We start from the raw sequence: 24,642 nt of genomic DNA, 5'->3' as shown, positions 1-24,642 counted from the left end.
TTCAGAGTTTCTATATATCGTTTAACATTTAAATAAGCTTACAAGAATATAAGAAACCAAAAAAAAAAAAAATATATAAGAAACCAAGAAAAATATTTGTTAGATCCAGAATTTTTACCTTTTATGAAGATTTTAAATTACATGAAAGATTTTAATTTTATGTATAAGCATGGTACTGCACTGTGCACATCTTTTAATCCCAATTACATTAATTATACATACACTAAAATGCACAAGAAAAGACTAGAGGGAATTACAGTAAAGTCTTAATAGCTGCCATCATCTTTCACCTAGGTTATTTAAAAAGCTTCCTATAGGAGCACTCAAATACATCAAATAGTTAATAACAAATACAAAGGAACTAATCAATAATAATACAATAATAGTAGAGGACTTTAACACCCCACTTACATAATGGAGAGATCGTCTAAACAAAAATCAACAAGGAAAAAACGGCTTTGAATGACACACTGGAACAGATGGATTTAACAGATATATTCAGAACATTCCATCCTAAAACAGCAGAATTCACATTCTTTACAAGTGCACATGGAACATTCTCCAAAATAGATCTCATATTAGCCCACAAAATAAGCCTCAACAAATTTAAGAAGATCGAAGTCATACCACACATCTTTTCTGACCATGACACTGAAACTAGAAGTAAACCACAAGCAAAATATGAAAAGACCTCAAATACATGGAAGTTACATACTATACTACTAAACAATAAATGGATCAACCAGGAAATAAAAGGAGAAATAAGAAGTACATGTAAACAAGTGAAAATGAAAACACAATGGCCCCAAATCACTGGGATATAACAAAAGGGAAGTTTATAGCAATACAGGCCTAAAAGCAAGAAAAATCTCAAATAAGCAACCTAACTTTTCACCTAAAGAGACCAGAAAAAGAAAAACAAACAGAATCCCGAACCAGCAAAAGGAAGGAAATAATAAAGATGAGAACATAAATAAATGACATAGAAACTAAAAAAACAGTAGAACAGATCAGTGAAACCACTAGCTGATTCTTTGAAAAACTCAATAAAATTGATCACCCCTAGCCAGACTTATCAAGAAAAAAAAGTAAAGGAGTCAAATAAAATCGCAAATGGGAGAGGAGGAACAATGACCAGGATAACAAATACAATTTTCAGAGAATATTATGGAAAAATTATGTCAACAAGTTGGACAACCTAGAAGAAATGGATACATTTCTAGAAACATATAAACAACCAAAAACCAAAACAGGCAGAAATTAAAAATTTGAAGAGACAAATAACCAAAATGAATCAGTACTAAAAAATTTCTGACACCAAAGTCCAGGACCAGATGACTTCACAGGCTGTCCTATCAAGCATTTAAGGAAGAGTTAATACTTATTCTTTTCAACCTATTCCAAGAAATAGAAAAGGAAGGAAGGCTTCCATATTCATTTTGTGAGGCCAGCATTACCTGATACAGAACCAGATAAAGACACCACAAAAAGAAAGAGAGAGAACTATAGGCCAATATATCCCTGATGAATATAGATCTAAAAATCCTCAACAAAATACTAGCAAACCAGGTCCAGCAATACATTTAAAAAAAAATCATGGACCAGGATCAAATGGGATTTATTCCTGGGTTGTAATGGTGATTCAGTATTCTCAAATCAATCAGTGTGATACATCACATCAATAAGAGGAAGGATAAGAACTATATGATCATTTCTATGGAAGCAGAAAAACATTTGACAAGTATTACAACATCCATTAATGATAAAAATCCTCAACAAAGTAGGTTCAAAGGAAATATACCTCAAGATAAGGCCAGACATGAAAAGCCTACAGCTAACATCATCCTTAATGAGGAAAAACAGCTTTTCCCCTAATGTCAGGAGCAAGACAAGGATGTCCACTCTCACCACTTTTATTGAGCATAGTACTAAAAGTCCTAGCCACAGCAATCAGACAACTAAAAGAAATAAAAGTCATCCGGGTTGGTAAGAAAGAAGTAAAACTTTAACTACTTGTAGATGATATAATGCAATATATAGAAAACTCAAAAGACCACCAAAAAACTGAGAAAAAAAATCCGTAAAGTCGCAGGATACAAAATCAATGTACAGAAATTTGTTGCATTTCTTTTTTTTTTCTGTAAGATTTTATTTATTTATTTTTTTATTTTTTAGAGCCTGAGCCAGGGCAAGGGGAGGAGCAGAAGAGAAAAGGAGCAGAGGAGAAAAGAATCACAAGTGGATTCCACGCTGAATGTGGAGCCCCTCATAGGGCTCAAACTCATAACCCTGAGATCATGGCCTAAGCCAAAACCAAGAGTCAGTCCACTGACTGAGCCACCCAGGTAGATACCCTTCTGTTACATTTCTATGCATCCAATAATGAAGCAGCTGAAAGAGAAATTAAGAAAACAATCACATTTATAGTTGCACCAAAAATAATAAGACATCTAGGAATAAACCTAACCAAAGAGATAAAAGACCTATTCTCTGTAAACTATAAAGCATTAATGAGAGAAACTGAAGATGATACAAGGAAATGAAAAGACATTCCATGCTCAGAGACTAAAAAAAATTTTTTTTATTCATTCATGGGAGGCACACATACAGAGAGAGAGAGAGAGAGGCAGAGACACAGGCAGAGGGAGAAGCAGCTCCATGCAGGGACCCCGACATGGGACTCAATCCCAGGTCTCCAGGATCAGGCCCTGGGCTGAGGGCGGCGCTAAACCACTGAGCCACCCGGGCTGCCCGAGACTGAAATTGTTAAAATGTCTATACTGTATACAAAGCAATCTACACATTCAGTGCAATCCCTATCAAAATACCAACAGCATTTTTCACAGAACTAGAACAAACAATTCTAAAATTTGTATAAACCACAAAAGACCCAGAATAGCCAAAGCAGTCTTGAAAAAGAAAAGCAAAGCTGGAGGCAACCACAACTCTGGGTTTCAAGATATACTATAAATCTGTAGTGATCAAAATGGTACTGGCACAGAAATAGGCACATAGATTAATGGAACAGAATAGGAAGTCCAGAAATAAACCCATTTTACATAGTCAGTTAATCTTTGACAAAGGAGGCAAGAATATCCAATGGGAAAAAGACAGTCTCCAATAAATGGTGTTGGGAAAACAGGGCAACTACATGCAAAAGAATGAAATGGGACCATTTTCTTATACCACACACAAAAATAAAATTAAAATGGATGAAGGACCTAAAATATGAGACCTGAAACCATAAAAATCCTAAAAAAGAACACAGGCTGTAATTTATCTGACATTGGCTGAAGCAATAGTTTTCTAGATCTCTCTCCAGAGACAAAGCAACAAAAGCAAAAATAAACTATTTGAACTATATCACAGTAAAAATCTTCTGCACAGCAAAGGAAACAACAAAACTAAAAGATGACCTACTGAATGGGAGAGGATATTTGCAAATGACCTCTCCTATAAGGGGTTAGTTTCCAGAATATATGAAGAACTTATATGACCTAACACCCCCCAAAAAATCCCAAATAATCCCATTAAAATGGGCAAAAGACGTGAATAGACATTTTCCCAAAGAAGACATACAGATGGCTAACCAACAAATTAAGAGATGTGTATCACTTACCATCAGGGAAATGCAAATCAAAACTACTATGAAGGGATCCCTGGGTGGCGCAGCCGTTTGGCGCCTGCCTTTGGCCCAGGGCGCGATCCTGGAGACCCGGGATCGAATCCCACATCAGGCTCCCGGTGCATGGAGCCTACTTCTCCCTCTGCCTGTGTCTCTGCCTCTCTCTCTGTGTGTGACTATCATAAATAAATAAAAAATTAAAAAAAAAAAGAAAACAAAACTACTATGAAATTTCACCTTACACGTGTCAGAATGGCTGAAATCAACATAAGAAACAACAGGTGTCAGCAAGGATATGGAGAAAAAGAAACACTCCTTCACTGTAGGTGTTTAGGAGCATGAACAGGGGCAAAGAAGGATGCATGCTGCTGCTTAATGAAATCCAGGGCTTCCTGCAAGTAAGTACATCTGGGTGAGGTTGGCTTCTCCAGTCTTCAAGTTAATTGGAAATTCCTCATAATATCTGCCCACCGTCTCCCAGTCCCTATACACAGGAATGTTGGGCCTGGCCCTGTTGTCATAAGGTCCAAAGTGACAGTTGGGAGATCCAAACCACTCATCGAATCCATGCCCAGATGCCATTTGCCCACAATCTTGCTGATATAAAAGCCCCCTTCAGCAGCTCAGGGAGGACGTGCTCCTCATCCGAGATGCCACACACAATCTGTGGTGTGTAGGCGTTTCTGGAGTGCCCATTGATGGTGTAGATGTCCAGTGAGCTGAGCTGCCTGTGATGGCGAGCAGAGGGGGTTGGCTGAGTAGAAGTTTGAGAAAAGCATCCCTTCTGCAGCCATCTGGTACAATTCAGGGTCTCTCTGGAAGGTTCTTCATATACCCCCAGGTCTCCTCACCAGAAATGCAAACTGGTACAGCCACTGTGGAAAACAGTATGGTGGTTCCTCAAAAAGTTAAAAATAGATATACCATATAATCCAGTAGTTCCACTACTACATATTTACCCAGAGAATACAAAAACACTAATCCAAAAGGATACGTACACCCCTTTGTTTATAGCAGTGTGATTCATAATAGTCAAGATCTGGAAGCAGCCCAGGTGTCCATTGATGGATGAATGGATAAAGAAGTAATGTATATATACAATGAATATTATTCAGCCTTAAAAAGGATGAAATCTTTCCATTTGCAAGGACATGGATGGAGCTAGAGAGTATAATGCTAAGCAAAACAAGTCCAAGAACAACAAATACCATATGATTTCAATCACATGTGGAATTTAAGAAACAAAATAAGCAAAGAGAAAAAGACAAGAAACAGATTCTAATTATGAAAAAGAAATTGATGGTTCCCAGAGGGCAGGGGGCCAAGGGGATGGATTTAAATAGGTGATGGGGATTAAGAAGTGCACTTGTGTTGAGGACTGGCTGGTATATGGAATTGAATTACCATATCGTACACCTGAAACTAATATTGCACTGTTTGCTAACTAACTGAAATTATTTTTGAAAAGCTTCTTAACTGACCTCTTAATTCCACTTTTGCTTCAGAGCAATCCTTTAACTACAGAGGTTAAGTCATTTCTCTATATACAACTTCCAGTGGCTTTGTTAGAGTAAAATCAAGAGTTCTTACCATGCCCTACAAAATTTATGTTATGAATGCCTCCCATCCCCCAACTTCCATCTCTCTGGTTTTAACATTCTATCTCTGATTCCATATTTTGTCCCTGGAGCTATTATACTGGCCCCTGATGTCCCTTCAAAGTGTCAGCCATGCTCTTTCTCCCAGGGTCTTTCCAGTTGTGTGTGTGTTGTTGTTGTTTTTTTAATTTATTTATTTTTTAGAATATTCTTTCTCCAGATATTTACATTGTTTATTGACTCACTTAATTGAACCTCCTGCCGGAATATCCTTTTATCAGAAATGACTTCCCTAGTCAGTCATTCTATAAAACATAGCCCATTCCTCCTTTTTTATTTATTACTCTATCCTACTTATCCTACATTATTTTTCTTTTTACTACTGACCTAATCCATGTTTAATGGTTTGTCTCTACTCACCACAATGTAAACTTTATGAAAACAGGAATTTATTTTAGTCACTACAGAATCCCAAATGCTAAAATAGGGCAAGGCATATAGTTGGCGTTCAATAATTGTTGAATGTTTTCTCTAAGTAATAGAATTTTAGGTGGGTTTAATTTTCTCCCATATACTTTCTTTCTTTTTTTCTTTTTTTTTTTTTTAGGGCAAATATTATTATTACTACTTGTAGAATCTAACAACTTTAACAAATAACAGGTTTTTGTAAAGAATCTTTTCCTATTCCAAGATCAAATATATTTTCTGTGTTTTTTTCCTTTGGGGTTTTCACATCTGTCATTCATTTATCCCCCAAATCTGCCCAGTTGTCTAATTTGCTTCTCAGTACATTTATACACATTATGTAGTCTATCATTTTTATTTTCTTCAAGTCACCTCAGTAGAGGCTTCTGACCTGCTCTACCCTGCTTTGGTCATTCTCTATGCCTCATACACAGCCACTTTCCAGTGATCCACCATCATCTGGGGATTCATTTTACATCTCTCTTGAGTTGAATCTGGTTTCCTGAATCCCAGTGTTTTTCTCTTTCCTGTTTTATCCTTACTTTAGTGAGGCATATCCTCCAGTAGTTTCCTGAGAAATGGTACATGAGATCTAAAGCTTTTTAGACCTCGTATGTCTGAAATCACATACATCTGATTGCTTATAAGCAGCAGGATATAAGATTCTAGTGTGGAAAAAATTGTCTTACAGAACTTTAAACGCATTACTATTTTTTGGGTGTAGCTTCTAGTAGTGCTATATGATGAAGCCTTTTGATCTTTTTTGTATCTGACTTGTTTATTCTCTCTTGAAACTTGCAATACCTTTTTGTTATCCTAACTATTCTGGAATTTCATGATAATGTGTCTTGGTGAAGATTTTATTTTATCACTGTGCTGAGTACTCCTTGAACCTTTTGAATTTTAAATTTATGTTTTTTAATTCTGAGATATTTTGAGTTATTTTTAGTTGATTTCCTCTGTATTCTCTTAGATTTGTTTTATGAAACTCTTCTTGGATTGATGTGTATATATATATATATATATGAGTAATTCTCTATCTCTTCGCCTTTATGCTCTATTTTATAAATTTCCTCAACTTTATTTTCCAACTTTAAAAAAAATTTTGCTAATCGATTATTAATGTCAATTGCTCATATTCTGTATTTTTCCAAATAATTTATTATGAACATTTTTAAACATACAGAAAAACTGAAAGAATAGTACTGTGTTTCCCCATATACTCACTTTCTAGATTTACAACTGTTAACATTTGCCATATTTATCCACATGTTTGTATTTTCTTCTGAACTATTTGAAAGATGCAATCATCATAACACTTGCTCTCTACGTACTTCAGGATGGATCTCCTGAAAGAATGCATTTCCTAGAGGTAAGACCATTCTTCTTCAAAAATAAAACTAATGTCACATTTAAGAAAATTAATATTAATTCCTTAAATCACCTAATACCCATCCATATCCAGATTTTCCTAATCCAAAAATGTTCTAAAACTTTTTTTTCTTTAAATTCAAAAAAGGGGTGCCTGGGTGTCTAGGTCAGTTGAGTTCCTGGTTCTTGGTTTCAACTCAGGTCATGACCTCATGGGTTGTGAGATTAAGCCCTGCATCTGGCTCCATGCTGAGCAAGAAGTCTTCTTGAAGATTCTCTCCCTCTGCCCCTCCCCTTCTTGCATATGCATGCTGTCTCTCAAATTGATAAATAAATCTTTAAATTTAAAAAAATAAACAAGATCGGGGCCCAGCGGTTTGGTGCCACCTTCGGCCTGGGGTGTGATTCTGGAGACCCGGGATCGAGTCCCACGTCAGGCTCCCTGCATGCAGCCTGCTTCTCTCCCAGTCCTCTGCCTGTGTCTCTGCCCCTCTCTCTCTTTCTCTCTCTCTCTCTCTCTGTCATAAATAAATAAAATCTTAAAAAAATAAAAATAAAAAAAGTAAACAAGATCAAATGCAATTAGATTGATTCATGCACTTGGCTATTGTATTAGCCTCATTTCATATTGAACAATTCTCTCATTTTTTAAAATAGCTTTGTCCTTTTCAAGAGACCAAGAAAATTGTGTTGACAAAGGAATCATATCCTGGATTTGTCTGATTGTTTTCTCTTGGTTTTACTTGTGCTAAGCTTTGTATTTCTAAATTTGATTAGATTCAGGTTAAATCTTTTTGGCAAGAATACTTCATAGGTGATAACTGGATATTTCATCTCATAATAATAGAAGGATGTTATATCAGGTTGTTCCATGATGTTAAGTTTGATCATTTGGTCAAGTTGTTTTGCTACTTGATCTCCTCATTGTAAAGATGTACTTTCCCTTTGCAATTAGCAAGTAACCTGTGGGAACATACTTGGTATTGTGCATATATTCCTTTTTTAAAAAAGTATTTATTTATTTTTCAGAGAACATGTGAGTTGGAGGGGAGAGGCAGAGGGAGAGAGAGAATTTCAAGTAGACTCCCACTGAGTATGAGTTCAAACTGGGGCTCCTTTCCAGGACCTTGAGATCATGACCTGAGCCAAAATTGATAGCCAGGTACTCAATGGATTGAGCCACCCAGGTGCCCTGCTAATTGTGCAAGTATTCCTAAGTCCGTTATTACTCTGGGGGGTGCAGAATGGCAATTTCTTTTTTTTTTAAGATTTTATTTATTTATTCATGAGAGACACAGAGAGAGACAGAGACAGAGACAGAGACATGCAGAGGGCAAAACAGGCTCCCTGCAGGGAGCCCGACGTGGGACTTGATCCCAGGTCTCCAGGACCAGGCCCTGGGCTGAAGGTGGCACTGAACTGCTGAGCCACCCAGACTGCCCCGCAGAATGGCAATTTCTAATTGGATTTTTCTTTTTGTATTTATTAGCTGACTTGTTTTTGATGTGACGTAGAGGTTTTGCTCATCAGCTAGAGTAAAAAACACAAGGTGAATATCTAGTTCTTGAGCATTTACCAGTTTTCACTGTATAAATCATGTGCTCGTTCTCTCCTATGGTGGCAAAGAATTTTCCTTTCCCTTCGATTGGCACTATGGTTTCTTGAATGTTTTTAAATTTAGTATCTTACAGTCAACTACACATACTCTTTCAACACTAAAATTGTTCTAAATCTAGCCATTAAGAGTCCCTTCAAGCTGATTTTGTGTCCTTCTGATTTATCCTTTTATATTCTTTCAGCACATCACTGTTTTTTCACATTTATGATGCCCCAGGCTTATCTTCTATTTTCCATGCCCCTGAAAATCAGCCATTTTTCCTGGTTCCTTTTTGTTAGAATAACATATAGAAACCAGTGGCAGGTATTTTAGGTGTACTCATTGTTTACTGGGATGGTTTTAATAATTCTGGGCTTTCTCAGTGGCTGCAACTAGGATGGGTGGAAGTACATACCTATATACACATACCACACATATCATTTTTTAAAACCTGACTTCGGATATATATTTCTAACTCAACTAAAATATTTCACATTTTGTCCTTTACTGTTTTCATGCTTTAAAAATTTTTAAAAATTTAATAAATCTGTATTATAACATTAAAATGTTATTTTTTACAATATATGTAAAACAGCTTATAAAAGTCAATACCAAAGTTATTGCCAATTGTGAAAATACTGATGGAAATTTAAGATTTCTTTTTTACGTTTATCTTTATATCTAAAAAGTTAGTAGTCTAACAATATTTGATAAGCCTTTTCTCCAGTTTTACTGATGGTTTTGTAACATCGTTTGGGGTTTTTTTGTTTTGATTTGTTTTTTTGCTTCAGGTTGTTTTCATTTTCAGGGCTTACTTATATTTAATTGTATTTTAAGCTATTTAAAACATTTTTAATGTTCATGATCAAAACTTAAAAGGTATATTTATGTGCTTCCCCTCCCCTCTCCTCTGCCATCCCATTCATATAGACATAATTATAGTCATCTGAATTAGTTTGTGTATTTCCATTGTTTCTCTTTGCAAAATATACCCTAATACGTATGTATATACATACATAAATGTAATTTATTCCTACTTTCTGAGATAAAAGGTAGCATATTTTTAAACATTTATTTATTTATTTGAGAGAGAGTGCATATACACAAGTAGGGGTACAAAGGGAGAGACTCTCCAGCAGACTCTTCGCTGAGTGTGAAGTCGGCTACCATGGGGCTTGATCTCACAACCCATGAGATCATGACCTGAGCCAGAATCACAAGTCGATGCTTAACCTACTGAGCCACTCAGGTGCCCCAGTTTCATTTATTTCTGTTCTAATATTATTTCCTTCCCTCTGCTAGCTTTGGGCTTTGTTTTTTTCTAGCTCTTTTAGGTATAAGATTAAATTGTTTGAGGTTTTTCTTTTGAGATATCTTGTATTGCCTCTTGGTTCTTTTTTTGTTTAACGTATTTTGGAGATCATTCCAAGTCAGTACATAGAGAGCTTACTCTTTTTTATGGCTACGTAGTAGTATATGGATATCTTACAGTTTATTCAGCTAGTATCCTAATATGGTTAATGCCTCAATGAATAACTTTATGCATATGTTGTTTCTTATTGGTGGAGATTATATATATATACATCAGGACAGATCCTTGAAGTAGGAATTCTAGGTTAAAGGGTAAATACATTTAAAGTTTTGTTAGATATAGCCAAACTCTATCAATAGGGATTGCACCATTTTGCACTTCCATTAATATATGAGTGTGCTTCTTTCACAGTAGGCAATGTAAGTTCTTTTGAAGGTTTCATATCCTTTTGTTCTTTCCAAGTTGCTCTTTCAGTTTTCAGTTCAGTCTTTTATGTTAGTGGCTTTTCTCAGATGTCTTCTGATCCTTGGCTGCCTGTTTATGATAAGAATAGTAGACCTTAAATAGCTGTTTGGGTAGGGCTTTTTTATGGAACTCTTCCTTAAATGATTATCTGTGACTATTTCTTTAGGGAACCAGGCCAGATTTTAGGTCTTTTCTTTGGGCTGGTCCTATTCTCAAGAGTGTTTCAATTTTCTTCTTGAAGGGTAAGCCTGGCTATCAGAATTTTGGAAACGCAGTGAAGATGGGAGATCTTTTTATTAAGTATGGATGATAAGTGTTTTGGTGGGAAGAAAAAGGAGAATAATATTTTAGAAGAGTCTGTACCACCTTAGCCTTAAATTGTCATCCTGTTCTGTATAGAAGATTAAAACCATATGGCAGCATGGCTTCTCTCTACCTCCAGTCCTTTAACAGTATTGGGGAAATAGTTTTGTCTGTCTCCTTGACAATATGGTATTGCTAGCTAATGGGTGAATTTAAACCATTACATTTATTGAGATTACTGATCTATTTGGACATAATTGCCATCATCTTATTTTGTGCTTTTTGTTTTTGCTAATGCATATGTTTGTTTCCCTGAATTAATGCTTTCTGTTTGAAAGAATAAAATTTATTTTCCTCTTTTCAATCTCCCTTGGTTTGGAAGCAGTGGGTTTTATTTCTGTTTTTTGTTTTTTTGTTGTTCTTCTTGTTCGTTTTTTATTTTTAATGGTTACTCTTCAATATTTAAGGTATATTCTTTTTTCTTTTATTATTTTATTTTATTTTATTTTTTATTTATTTATGATAGTCACACAGAGATAGAGAGAGGCAGAGACACTGGCAGTGGGAGAAGCAGGCTCCATGCACCGGGAGCCCGACGTGGGATTCGATCCCGGGTCTCCAGGATCGTGCCCTGGGCCAAAGCCAGGAGCCAAACCGCTGCGCCACCCAGGGATCCCATATTCTTTTTTTTAATACTCAGAATGTCATTTTAAATTTATAGTTTCTTTTTTATTTAAATTCAGTTAATTAATATACAGTGTATTTGTTTCAGAGGTAAGAGTTCAGTGATTCATCAGTCTTATATAACACTCAGTGCTCATTACATCACATGCCCTCCTTAATGTCCATTGCCCAGCTACCCCATCCCCTCACCCCCCCTCCCCTCCAGTAATCCTGTTTGTTTCCTATGATTAAGAGTCTCTTTTAGTTTGTCTCCCTCTTTGATTTTGTCTTGTTCTATTTTTCCCTCCCTTCCCCTATGATCCTGTTTTGTTTCTTAAATTCCGTATATGAGTGAGATCATATGATAATTATCTTTCTCTGACTTACTGTGTTTAGCATGATATTCTCTAGTTTCATCCACATCATTGCAAATGGTAAAAATAAATTGAAAGGATAGAATGTAACAAAAAAGTTTTTAAGGACTTTAGAAAGAGTTGATAAGAAATTATTTTGAAAGGGGAAGAGAAAAGAAAAATTAAAATGGAAAGACCAAAGAATCGTGGGGAAACCCCGAAGACTGTATGCTGTGTTCCCCTGGCGCTGAAGTTGTGCACCTGTCAGCTGTCACCTTGGCCTTAGCTGCACGTGCTGCTGGTCTTCTGTGGGAGTGGCCTGTAGTACGGGTCCTGTTGTCTTGGCCCGGGGGGCACCGCACCGCCCTTGCCCGGGGGCCCCAGTTGCTCCATGTGGCTGCTGCCCCCAGGCAGCCTCCTGCACCGCTCTGGAGGCCAGAGGGACAGCGGTGGACTCCCCCCCAGGGAGCCGGGCGGGCCACCATCCTGTCTCCCTGGCCCGTCTGCGGCCCGCGCTCGCCCACCTGCGGTCCAGGGTCTGGGTGGAGTCCCTGAGCCCTGCAGCCTCCTGCAGTGTGCACCTGCACCCCTCCTGCCGGGGGAGGTCGGGGGCCTCTCACTGCAGTGCTGCCCTGCTGGGCCCGCGCCTGGAGAGCCAGCGGTCCCCGGGCTGTGCCTGGGCTCCTGGTTTGTGGCACCCCGGGCTGCAAGCCCACTCCTGGGCTCCTGACTGCAGCCAGCGGCCCTGCGTGCATGCCCGGGAAGTCTGCCCCCTGGGGCCCTGCCCTCCTGTCTGTGACCCTGAGGATCCTGGCACCACACTGTCCCCCCTGGGATTCCGCCCCACTGGGCCACCTGAGCACCACTCAGGCTGGGGCCTCCCTCACTGCAGCACACGGAAAACTCTGCTCTTGTGCTCCGCTGCTGCCTCCCTGTCCGCCAGCCGGCTAATGGAGCACCCCCTGCAGTTCATCCTCCGATGTATCACCTTGGATTCCCTCTCTGCACCTCCTGACCTGCAGCAGTTCTCTTAGAGCTCCGGTTGAGCTCACGGGTGTTCAGAATGATTGGCTGGCCATCTCACTGAATTCCTGGGATCATACAAACTAAGGTCTCCTCCACCATCTTGGAGAGTCCTCCTAAAATATATTCTTGACTGTGAACCTTTTTGCCAAAATTAGCATCTCTCTTCCCTCTGAAAAAGACAAATTTAACTTTACTCATAGAGCTCCTAAGGCAATTTCTCATTAAAAGTATCTAGAATTTGTTTCAATAATTTTTAACACAAAACATAGTAGTGTTATATTAGTTAAGTAACCAAAATCAAATCAGTTTCTGTGTTTACCATTGATTCTCATAACTATCTTTTTCTCTCTGAATTCTTTGTCAGCTTGTATTTTCTTAGAATTTTTTTTTAAGATTTTATTTATCTATTTGATAGAGAAGAGAGCACAAGCAGAGGGAGTGGCAGGCAGAGAGAGAGGGAGAAGCAGGCCCTCTGCCAAGCAGGGAGCCTGATATGGGATCTACCCCAGGACCCTGAGATCAACACCTAAGCTGAAGGCAGATCCTTAACTAACTGAGCCACCCAGGAGCCCTGGAATTTGATTATCTTGATTCAAACTTGAATCTGCAAAGATAGATAGGCAATAATAGTATAGAAGGAGTGGTAGGGCCAAGTAATAATTACATAGTTTCAGTAAATAAGATAGTGTATTAATAACATGGGATTAAACATGGAATGGAATTGGTGATTCTCAATTTTAACCTGTGGGAATGAAAAAGCAAGTGCTATGAATCATTGGTCAGGTAATGGATTATTCAGAACCATATTCAGGCATTACATTATTAATTTGGACAAAAAAATCCTAGAATTCTATCTCATACTATGTTTCAAAGTAAGTTAGAGGTGTATTAAATTTTATATATATAATGTCAAGCTAGAGCAAAACTAGTAGAAAATAAAAATATATATCAAACTTTTAAGAGGATTTTTAAAGTATCAATTATTGGTTGAAATGAATAGGTAATAATATATAAGTATACCTTTAAAATCAAAGGGTAAAAAAAACAAAACAAAACCAAAGGGTATATGAATGTGAAAATGTTTTGAAAAACATAAAGCCTTAGAGATACAAATTATTTACAAGTTGTAGGTAATGTATGGAGGGGTCAGAGATAAAGCTTTGAAAGCAAATATGACAGTTATCTCCTCTGCAGAATCAGAGTGCCATCCCCATTAACTAACATACTGTGCAAAATTTGTTGAATAGATGTTCATTGAATACATTTTGAATGAGTCTGTCTGAGGCAGTTTCCTCTTTGTTATGGTAACCAATGTATTGTAGTTTTCCTAGAGTTGTCATGATTTGCACTTGTCCACCTATCATAATTATTAATATCTTCTGCCTTAGAAATTCTCAGATATGTACCAATTTTGTCAGTAAATCACTTGGTCATCTCATTTATACAATTTGGAAAATGCCAGTCTTATAGAGATGATTTAAAGGTTGCAAATGATCCATGTAAAGAGTTATATACATAATACTTAGCACACGTGGTAGATGTTCAATAATGGTAGCTACCATAAGGAACAGTGTAGATTGCTTGTATAAATATTGATGTTTTTCTTTCAGTTTTTAATATTGAAACTACTATCTGACAATATTTAATATTCTTTGATACCTGAATTATCTTTTATTCATAGGCAAAGAGGTCAATACCGACATGGTAAGCTATAATATTAAAGTACCAAAAATTATAGATATTAATGGTTATTACTATGTTTTCTATGTATCTCAGACTCTTTATGAATAACCACTGATTTCAATAGTATAGTTACAAAAATTGGGGTTTTAGAATTGTGTTAAAGGTGTTTTTTCAAGTATAAAAATGGTTTCTATACCACAGGTCCAATATCTAGAATAAATGTTTTGCTTTAGCTCTATGCTTGAATTAGCCCCCCCCCCATGAATACATAATCCTGAAAATGGACATATTCTTAATTTAGCTTTGTGATCCAAATTTTACTTATTTAAGGGTTTATCATTTGAAATGGATACCTTTGAATTATGAAATTTCACTAAATTAATATGTAAATGAAAGATATTTTAATGAGTGTAGAACAAACATTAACGTGCTATTTGTATAAAAGTCATGTTAATTTATAACTTTCAAAAAAAAAATTTATAACTTTCATATAAAAATGTTAATTTATTACTTTTCATATAAAAATATCTGAGAACAAGAGAATATTTTTAGGAACTAATTTATTAATAAGGTAAATGGTAACATTTGCAGCATTACATCAGCATTGGTTATATATTTCTTTAGTGTTCTTTGTTTTGGCTTCATATCACAAACGTCCTGATTCACAGTATTGTTATGCTCATCTGAGTACTCTACCGAAAGTGGACTTGAGCAGGCCAGTCTGAATTTAAGCCAACAGCTCCATACCGAACTATACTTTCCTAAATTGTACTATCATAAGAATCTGGAATGTATGCAGAAATGATCAAACAAAACAAGTTTACTCCAAAGTCTGTGTCTGTTGTCCCTCCCCATCTCTCTCAATCTCTCTCTCAATCTTTCTCCATTGACACCCAAAGTAATACATTGATGATCTTCCATTTTGTGTAAACATGTCATATATAGGATCTGAGTTTGTATTTTTAATTGATTTTTTAAAATCTGGAAAAATTCAAACCACACAGTCATAGAACAACTTGAAAATCCCTTTTAATTTTTAATAGGTAATATTTGGACCTCTTCTGATACTATGTGCTTAAGAATGAGATTCCAGTTCTTAAAAATTCACTTATTTACTACTTAATTTTTAATAGGTAATATTTGGACCTCTTCTGATACTATGTGCTTAAGAATGAGATTCCAGTTCTTAAAAATTCACTTATTTACTACTTAATTTTTAATAGGTAATATTTGGACCTCTTCTGATACTATGTGCTTAAGAATGAGATTCCAGTTCTTAAAAATTCACTTATTTACTACTTAAATAGTTTACTATGCTGAATTAATATGCATTAGTAGTATGGATTAATATGCATTAGTAGTTTATGATTATAAATATTTATGAGTGTCTTGTGTTATTCAACTGTAACGATTGAACCATAATCATATTTCCTTTACTATTAATCAGTATTTAAGTTAATCAGTTTTGAAATCAGAAACTGAATTGTTAATATGGTAGCAATAAAGCTATTTAAGTTTGCAGTGAGAACAGACACAGCTTTTGTTTTAGGGTGTAAAATAAGGTGATATGTAACATGTAACTTTTTAAAAGATATAAGCACTGTTTTATGACTAATTTTTTCACTAGAGATTGAAGGTAATCTGACATACACTGTACATACCTCACTCTGTTTCCTTTCTAAGCCCTGTTCACATTCAAGCAAAGGAAGGGGAGAGTTCATTCCATGGCTTTAAGTTAAGCATCTAATATATCCTTCCTAAATAAAATCTCCTATGTATTACTCCACAAGGATTTACAGATTGATGCAAACTTTTATTTGAAGTTTTGAAAAACAGGGACGCCTGGGTGGCTCAGCGGTTGAGCGTCTGCCTTCAGCCCAGGGCGTGATCCTGGGGTCCCGGGATCAAGTCCCACGTCGGGCTCCCTGCATGGAGCCTGCTTCTCCCTCTGCCTCTCTCTCTCTCGCTCTCTCTCTCTCATGAATAAATAAATGAAATCTTTAAAAAAAAGTTTTGAAAAACAATGAATGAGAAGAATTTTACTTCATCTGAAAAATATTGCATAGTAGAAGATGGAAGGAAAGCAGACTAGTTAGGCTTAATAATTAACGCCCTCAGTTTACTTGATGGATAGCCACATCATGGTCGTAGGAATTAGAATCAATGCTTACAGATTTTTAGATGAAATTCTATAGAATAAAGAAGTTGAGCTTTGCTAGTCTTAACATACCACTTTATTCAAATCCATTTGAACATACGATTCTGATTATGTATTTGTTACTAGTTTTGGAGGAAATATATCAGTTTTTAAGATTGAACGAGGAGATACATGCAGTAAGATTATTGAATTATGAAAGAGATTTAGAGAATTTATTGATTTCTTACCATCCTGAAATGTTTCAGACCACAGCTGTAACTCACTACTTGATTGTTAGATGAAGTGCAGTAGCTACTCAAGTGATGCGTAATGTAAGACCCTATGCTAGTGTCTCATGACTCTAACCATACTTATATATACTAGAAAAAGAAGAATTTAACACAAATTTGACTAAATTTATACAATATCAGTTTTTAAAATTTAGTAGTTTTTCATTGTTAGGAACACTCATCCTGTAATTCCTTTAACGGCTGATGCTTTTTAAGGCATTAAACTGTTGTTGCTACTATCTTTAATGAATTGCAAGTCATTTTGTCTGTAAGTTGCCCTTTTGTCTTATTTTTCCCTGAATTACTGGAATTAACTGCTCTAGCGAGTTTTCAAATTTCAGTTTTCTAAGGAAGTCTCTATTTTTCTTTCTACTCCTAGTTTTTTATATCTACTTCACCTGTTTCTTTTAATAATACAAATTGGTTGGTCCACCTTTCCTTATGAACACAAAAGAATGCAAAATAAATACGTATATCTGGTTATAATAAAAATTAAACAATTAAATATAATCTTGTATGGGAAAGGAATTTAAAAATCCTTTTTTAAGGTGTGTGTTGTACTTTTGTAGTTGATACATCACAGCATGTATTTCTATGCAATTCCAAGTAATAAACTCCTTCCTTGATAATTGAATATGATAAAGATTAAAATAGCTTGGATAAATCATTACATACAGTAATTAAATTTATAAAACTGATAGTCTTATGAAATCTATATAAACAATTCAGTTTCATTATCATATGATTTGGTTTATTGACTATATACCTTGACTTAGTTTACAAACCAGAAAATCCCATGGTTATGTTTCTACGTAACATAGTTTTACCACATTATAGGCAGTGTTATGCTTTATTAGATTCCACAGTAAAATTGATGTTTTTCTTTATTCTTTTGATATGAAATTCTGCTTCTGTTTCTTTTCAAAGCGTAAGCAGCAAACTCATAGTTTTCATTGATCATAACTTGTTTCCAGAAGAACCAGAAAAGCTGTTGTAACTAAATGACCTGACAGAGAAACCTTTACTACAAAGCTGTAGAGTATTTTATTTGCATTTGTACCTGAGCTAACAAAGAAAAGTCTTAAAGCATTAAAATGTACCTATTATATATGTTTTTCCTCAAGTGGTATATCTCAAAATATAGACGTAGTGTCAAGGACTCTTTAAGTATTTGTAAATGTCAGTGAGCCTCTTTTTCTTTAGAAAAATTAGCTTTAGCTAATTTGACGAATATGTTTATTTTAGGAAAAGAAGAGAAAGAGACTGGAACGCTTTGGACTCCTTTGATACTCTACATTAACATTTCCTCTCCAAGTGTTATATATCAAAGTGAAGATAATGGCCAAATTAAAATATTTCAGTGTTCTTTCTTATCACCAATACATCAATATTTTCATTGACATTGAATATGTAATTGTCTCATAATGTCACTGTTATATCTTATAATATTTTAAAAGTATTTATCCAAGTGTATTAAATTACTAGAGATACTTTTTAAAAAAGATTCAGTTTATTTATTCATGAGAGATAGAGACAGAGACACAGGCAGAGGCAGAAGCAGGCTCCCTGCAGGGACATCACGATGCAGGACTCGATCCTGGGACTCTGGGGTCATGCCCTGAGCCAAAGGGAAATGTTCAACCACTGAGCCACCCAGGCCCCCCTACTCTAGATATTTTAAGTTGATTGTAGTATATTATGTTTTAAGAACAAACAAAAAAGCCAAAACTGTATAGTTACATTTACATGGAATTCACAAATTATGGTTACTTTGACTTCCTTTAGGTGAGTTATTATTGAATATTTATCATAAAAATATTGAATTTCCTTATGGTGACCTTGGATTAAATACAACTACAGATTAGCTGAATACTGGTCAAAATAAATTATAAGCTCAAGCTTCATTATCATTTGTAGTTTGAACATAACAAATCTGATACAGTGTTACTTCATAATTCTGATGCTCTTTGCAGTAAATTTGATATAGAACAGTTGCTAAAGAAACCGTGTTCAAATGTGTGACCATTTTTATGGAAAACATCTGGGGTAATTATAATTAGTTCAGGATGTGTACTGTTTAAAAATAATCTTGAATTCATGGAGAAAGAAGTGTATCTTCAATGAGTAGAATAATCCAAGTTAGTATAAAAAATTCTTTAAGTTATTGGTAGCTGTGCTTAGAGTATAATTTTAGAGTATTCCAAAAGGAAATGAGTAACTTTTATGTAAAATGCCAATTTGGCACTTTACACCTGTTAGTGTGTTTCGTTTAGAACAGCTGTGTCTTTTATTATCAGTAAACAGATGCAGAAAGTAATGGAATGTTTTAAAGCAATATGTTAATCCTGTCTTCCACTACTGAACTGTCTCACAATATAGTGATTAAATATTGACTGTGCAGCTGTTGCTTACAATTATAGAATTTCTTAGTTAATTTCTCCTTCCCAGGCCCAAATGAGATCTAATTTCTAATCTTAAAGTGTTCATTATGTAGTTTATTATAATTTCATTTCTAAGGATAATATATTTGATTCTTGAGATAGATTCATATGTTTATAAAACGATTGTTTCTGAATTGACTAATATTCTAAGTGGCATAAATAATTTTTAAAAGTATTTTAAAAAGTAAATTTGTTCCTGAATATGAAGATGACTATTTAAATGTAACAATTTCATGCTTGAAAACTGCCATCAATGAAATAAAAAGGGAATTATGGTTGTTTTATCAAATATTTATGGAGATTTGATAAGCTCCTGCAAATTATTTCAGTCTCGTGGCCCTTTTGCAGTTTAATTATGTTTTAATCCTTACATCTCACCTTGTCAGAAAAGATATTTTAGATGCCACATCAATAATTATCACTTTTATACTTAAGCAGTTGTATTAGGTAAAATTATTATTAGCTGACATTTATTGTGCTATATCTGAAAGGATTTATGCAAAGAACTCTACATGTATTATAATATTCTTACCCCTTTTTGTAGATGAGGAAGTTCAACCTTAGAAATATGATGTAAATGGACCAAGGCCTTACTCCTGGGAAGTGTTGAAGACTGTTTAAACCCAGGCATTTTCACCCTCAAGTCTCTTGTTCCTTTTATTTATTTATTTTTTTATCTATTTATTTGAGGGGTGGCGCATGAGCAGGGGGAGGGGCAGAGGAAAAGGGAGAAGACTCAGGGGCTCGATCCCAAGACCCTGAGGTCATGGCCTGAGCCCAAGGCAGACACTTAACTGACAGCCCCAAGCTCCTTGTTCTTAACAACTTTTCATTTTGCCTGCCTTTAGCATCTAATACTGACATGATATAGAAGGGAGATTACAGAAAATGAACTTTGTGTCCTTTTTTTGAAGCCACTATGTGCATTCCAAGTGACAGTTCTCTCATTTAGTCCTTTTGCCTAAATAAAAAACAACTAAAACATGCACGGAAAGATGAAGAGCTCCAGTTCTTGTTATTTCACCACACGATAACTGTGTCAGTGCTCTGCAACATCATCAGAGGTATCACAAGTATTGTCATAGTCTACACTATAGAAGATTTTGAAATCCCTCCTTATTTTACTCTAATTGTGCTGCTTTATGGAGACAACTCCAATAATCTGTTCCCCTTCCCAAAAAGGAAAGTTTCTTTGGTTCAAGAGATTTTTAAAAAGCAACATGATATAATTTATACCTGTTATATTATTTATACCTTAACCTACAAGTATCAGTTATTATTGAAATTTATTAAATATTCACTGCCAGATATCATTACTACTTCTATAGTTGTAGTTTATTTTGTCATTTGCTGTAGGAAGTATGCCATTTTATATACGAAGAAACTGAGTCTCCGAGATATTAAATAAATTGGTCAAGATCACAGCTAGCAAATGATATTTGTATGCATTTGACTTAAAAAAAACTGAAAATTTAAAAATGCCCAGCTAATTATTTTTGTAGGGAGCTTTAAGATAACAGATGGCTACTTCAATGTAGTTTCCCTTGACACTGATGAGAATGCTTATAGGATTAACTGGGATCAGTAATGTCATGAGGTATTGCTAGAAGAAACTTAATATAGCAGAAGTCCATTATAAGGCGATGTTTTAGGGGCAAAATGTTCTTGCATGAAAGTTGTCTGAAATATCAGAAGAAAAACATAAATCTTTTTACATAGAAGAGTATAAAATGTCATTTTTCATGTTACCAGTTTTAAATGAATAAAGCTTTACATATTTTGCTAAATTTAATCAGCTATGCTATATTCAGTGTTGCTATTTTATTCAAATTATTTTTTGTGTCTCCATCAAAATTATATCTATTTTGAGATAATTGTAGATTTACATGCAATTTTAAGTAATAGTACTACTACAGACAGTGTGCCCTTTATGCAAGTCCCCTCAAGGATGGAATATTACAAAACTATACAGTACAATATCCCAGCTAGGACACTAATGTTAAAACAGTCAAGATACAGAACATTTCCATCACTACAGGGATCCCTCCTGTCAGCCTTACACAGCCACATCTACTTCCCTTTCCCACTGCTTTCTCTTAACTGACAACTCATCCGTTCTCCATTTCTATAATTTTGTCATTTATAAGAATGTTATATAAATGGAATCCTAGAGTATGTAACCTTTTGGGAATGGCTTTTTTCCCCCCACTCAGCATAACTCTTTAGAGATTCATCCAGAGAGCTATTGCATATTTCAGTAGTTTGTTATTTTTTAATACTGACTAATATTATTTTTTACTGCTAACCATAATACTATTTTTCCATAGTATGGATGTGCCACTGTGTTTAACCATTCACTTATTGAGGGACATCTGGGTTGTTTCCAAAACAGTATGTATAAAATCTGGTTTATTCAATCGTACTAAAGTTTTATATTTTACACTTAAGTTCATGATTGATTCTGAATTAATTTTTGTATAAGATGTGAAACTTAGACTGCTTTTTAAATTTATTTTATTTATTCATGAGAGAGAGAGAGAGGCAGAGAACAGGCAGAGGGAGAAGCAGGCTACACGCAGGGAGCCCAATATGGGACTCGATCCCGGGACCCTGAGGTCACACTCTGAGTCAAAGGCAGACGCTCAACCACCGAGCCCCCCAGGCGTCCCTCGGCAGATTCTTTTTGGTGGGAGTCAGGGGGAGATAATGGACACCAAAATGATGCCGTATCATTTGTTGAAATAAACAGCTTTGTTTCATTGAATTGTTATTGCACTTTAGTGAAAAATCAGTTGGCCCCTTTTGCCTAAGTGTGTTTCTAGGTTCTTATTTGTGTTCCATTGATCTCCATGTGTATTCCTCCACTAATACAAAGTTGATTACTATTCTATGTCATGCCTTGAAAATGGGCACTCTATTCCTCCCGCTTTGTTTTTATCAAAATTGTTTTAGCTTTTCTAGCTTCTTTACCTTCATAGAAATTTTAGAATCTCACTTATATGTACAAAAATTCTTGCTGGGATTTTGATAGGAATTAAATGAAGTTTGAATATCAATGTGGAGACTGTTGAAATCTTAACTCTATTGTTTTCTAATCCATAAATACATTATATTCTCTATTTAGGATTTCTATCTCTTTTATCACTATTTTGTATTTTCAGCATCCAAGTACTGTATGTCTTCTTAGATTTGTACCTCAGTAATTCATTTTTCTTGAATGGTTATAAAGGGTATTGTATATTCACATTTTATGTCTACATGGTCATTACACATCTATGTTTATCATGTATTCTTGCAACCTTGCTGAACTCTTTAGTTCTGGTTTTTTTTAATGGATTCCTTGAGTTTTTCTACGCAATCATGTTACCTGCAAATAGGGACAGCTTTCTTTTCAGTTTCTATACATTTCTTTTTTTCTACCATTCCCCTGGCTGTAACTCCCAGCCCTATATTAAATAGGAGTAGTTTAGAGAGGATATCCCTTTATTTTTTCCCTATCTTGGGATTTCTCCCTAAGTTTCTCCCTTCAGTGTTACCATTAACAATAATGTTGGCTATAGGTTTTGTAGATAAAATGTCAATTGAAGAAGTCCCCTCTAATTTTTCTGAGTTGTTTTTTAAAATTATGAAGTGGGGGATCCCTGGATGGCTCAGTGGTTTGGCGCCTGCCTTTGGCCCAGGGTGCGATCCTGGAGTCCCGGGATCGAGTCCCGCGTCAGGCTCCTGGCATGGAGCCTGCTTCTCCCTCTGCCTGTCTCTGCCTCTCTCTCTCTCTCTCTCTGTCTGTCTATCATGAATGAATAAATAAATCTTTAAAAAAATAAAATAAAATTATGAAGTAGGTGTTGAATTTTGTCAGATGCATTTTATGCATTGATCATTATGATCATGTGATTTTTTTCTTTATCTTGTTAATAATAAAGGAATACATTGATTTTCAATGTATAAACCCCATTGATCATAGTGAAAAAACCTTTTTGTACATTGCTGACTTCTGTTTGTTAATATTTTGTTAAGGGTGTTTGCATCTGTACTTATGGGGATATTGGTCTATAGTTTTCTTTTTATATATTGTTTTTGATTTTGGCATCAGGGTATTACTAACTTCATAAAATGAAATAGAGTGTTTCCCCTTCTTGTTTTCTGGAAAAGACTGCAAAATTTGTGTCAATTCTTCAAACATTTGGTAGACTCCTGGGCCTGGAGATTTATTGCACTGGGAGTTTTTTAGATGATTGGTTATTCAATCTAAGGTAATTATGATTATGTTGGATGTTATCTGTTTCATATTGAATGAGTTATGGTAGTTTGTGTTTTTTGAGATATTGCCCCATTTTATCCAGGTTGTCAGATTTATGTGTGCAGGGTGTTTTGTAATATTTTCTTATTATACTTTTGGTGCCTGCAGATCTATTAGGATATCACTGTTTCATTTTTGATATTGGTAATATATGTTGTGTCTTTTTTTTGCTTTGTTAGTTTCATGAGAGATCAGTTTTATTGATCTTTTTGAAGAGCCAACTTGTAATTTCTTTGATTTTTCTCTATAAGTTTTTCAGCTTTTAATATTGATGTTTACTCTTTATTTTTAAATGCTTCCTTCTACTTGCTTTGGATTTATTTTGATCTTTTTCTGAGATCTTGAGGTAAGAACAGAATATTGATGAGAATTTTCATATGAATACACTTGATGGGTATAGTTTTTTCTGTTTTATCTGAGTCATGCATATTTTGATATGTTTTATTCTCACTTCATTCAATTCAGTGTATTTTTAAAATTTACGTTGAGACTTTGTCTTTGACAAAGTTTCTAGGTGTTTGAAGATATTCCCATTATTCTAATACTTGATTTCTAGTAAGACTCCTTGGTGGTCAGAATATGCTCTATTATATTTCAATTTTTAAGGTTTATTTTACAACCCAAGATATCGCCTATCTTGGTATATGTTCTATGGGCATTTGAATAGAGTGTGTATCCTGTTGTTAGGAGTGGAGTATTCTATATATACTTATTAGATCCTGTTGATTGTGTTGTTCAGATCTTATATCTTTCCTGATTCTCTGTCTAGTTCAGTCAATTTACTCATTGCTCCAGTGGTGAAGTGCTCCAGCTGTAATTGTGGATTGTCTATTTCCTCATTTTTTGGTTCTATTAGTTTTTACCTCAAATATTTCAGCTCTGATGTTTGTTGTGTGCACATTTCAGGTTGCTGTATTGTCTTAATGGATTGACTTTTTATCATCATATAACATCACTGTATTTCGTAATTTTCTGAAGTCTACTAAATAGGGTCACACCTGCTTTTTATTGAT

At 35.2% G+C, this 24,642-nt stretch overlaps 1 long non-coding RNA gene across 44 annotated transcripts in view; it reads left to right on the top strand.

Annotated features, from left to right (window-relative positions):
- LOC144305715 (uncharacterized) overlaps positions 1-24,642 on the top strand; it is a 161,037-nt gene that overhangs the window by 14,692 nt on the left and 121,703 nt on the right. For 21 of the 44 annotated variants that reach the window (XR_013372738.1, XR_013372741.1, XR_013372737.1 and 18 more), the window contains 2 exons: positions 2,176-2,345; positions 18,134-20,393. The exons of 8 other annotated variants lie outside the window; for them this stretch is intronic. This is a non-coding gene — a long non-coding RNA (uncharacterized LOC144305715). Of the gene's footprint in view, positions 1-2,175; positions 2,347-6,989; positions 7,061-14,459; positions 14,483-18,133; positions 20,394-24,642 lie in introns of those variants that run through there. 15 more of the 44 variants (XR_013372734.1, XR_013372733.1, XR_013372749.1 and 12 more) reach the window with 12 other exon arrangements.

This window comes from Canis aureus, chromosome 36, assembly GCF_053574225.1.
Source record: "Canis aureus isolate CA01 chromosome 36, VMU_Caureus_v.1.0, whole genome shotgun sequence".
NCBI lineage: Eukaryota > Metazoa > Chordata > Mammalia > Carnivora > Canidae > Canis > Canis aureus.
Note: the sequence above shows the minus strand (reverse complement) of the source record. Positions and strands in the feature narration are given on the sequence as shown.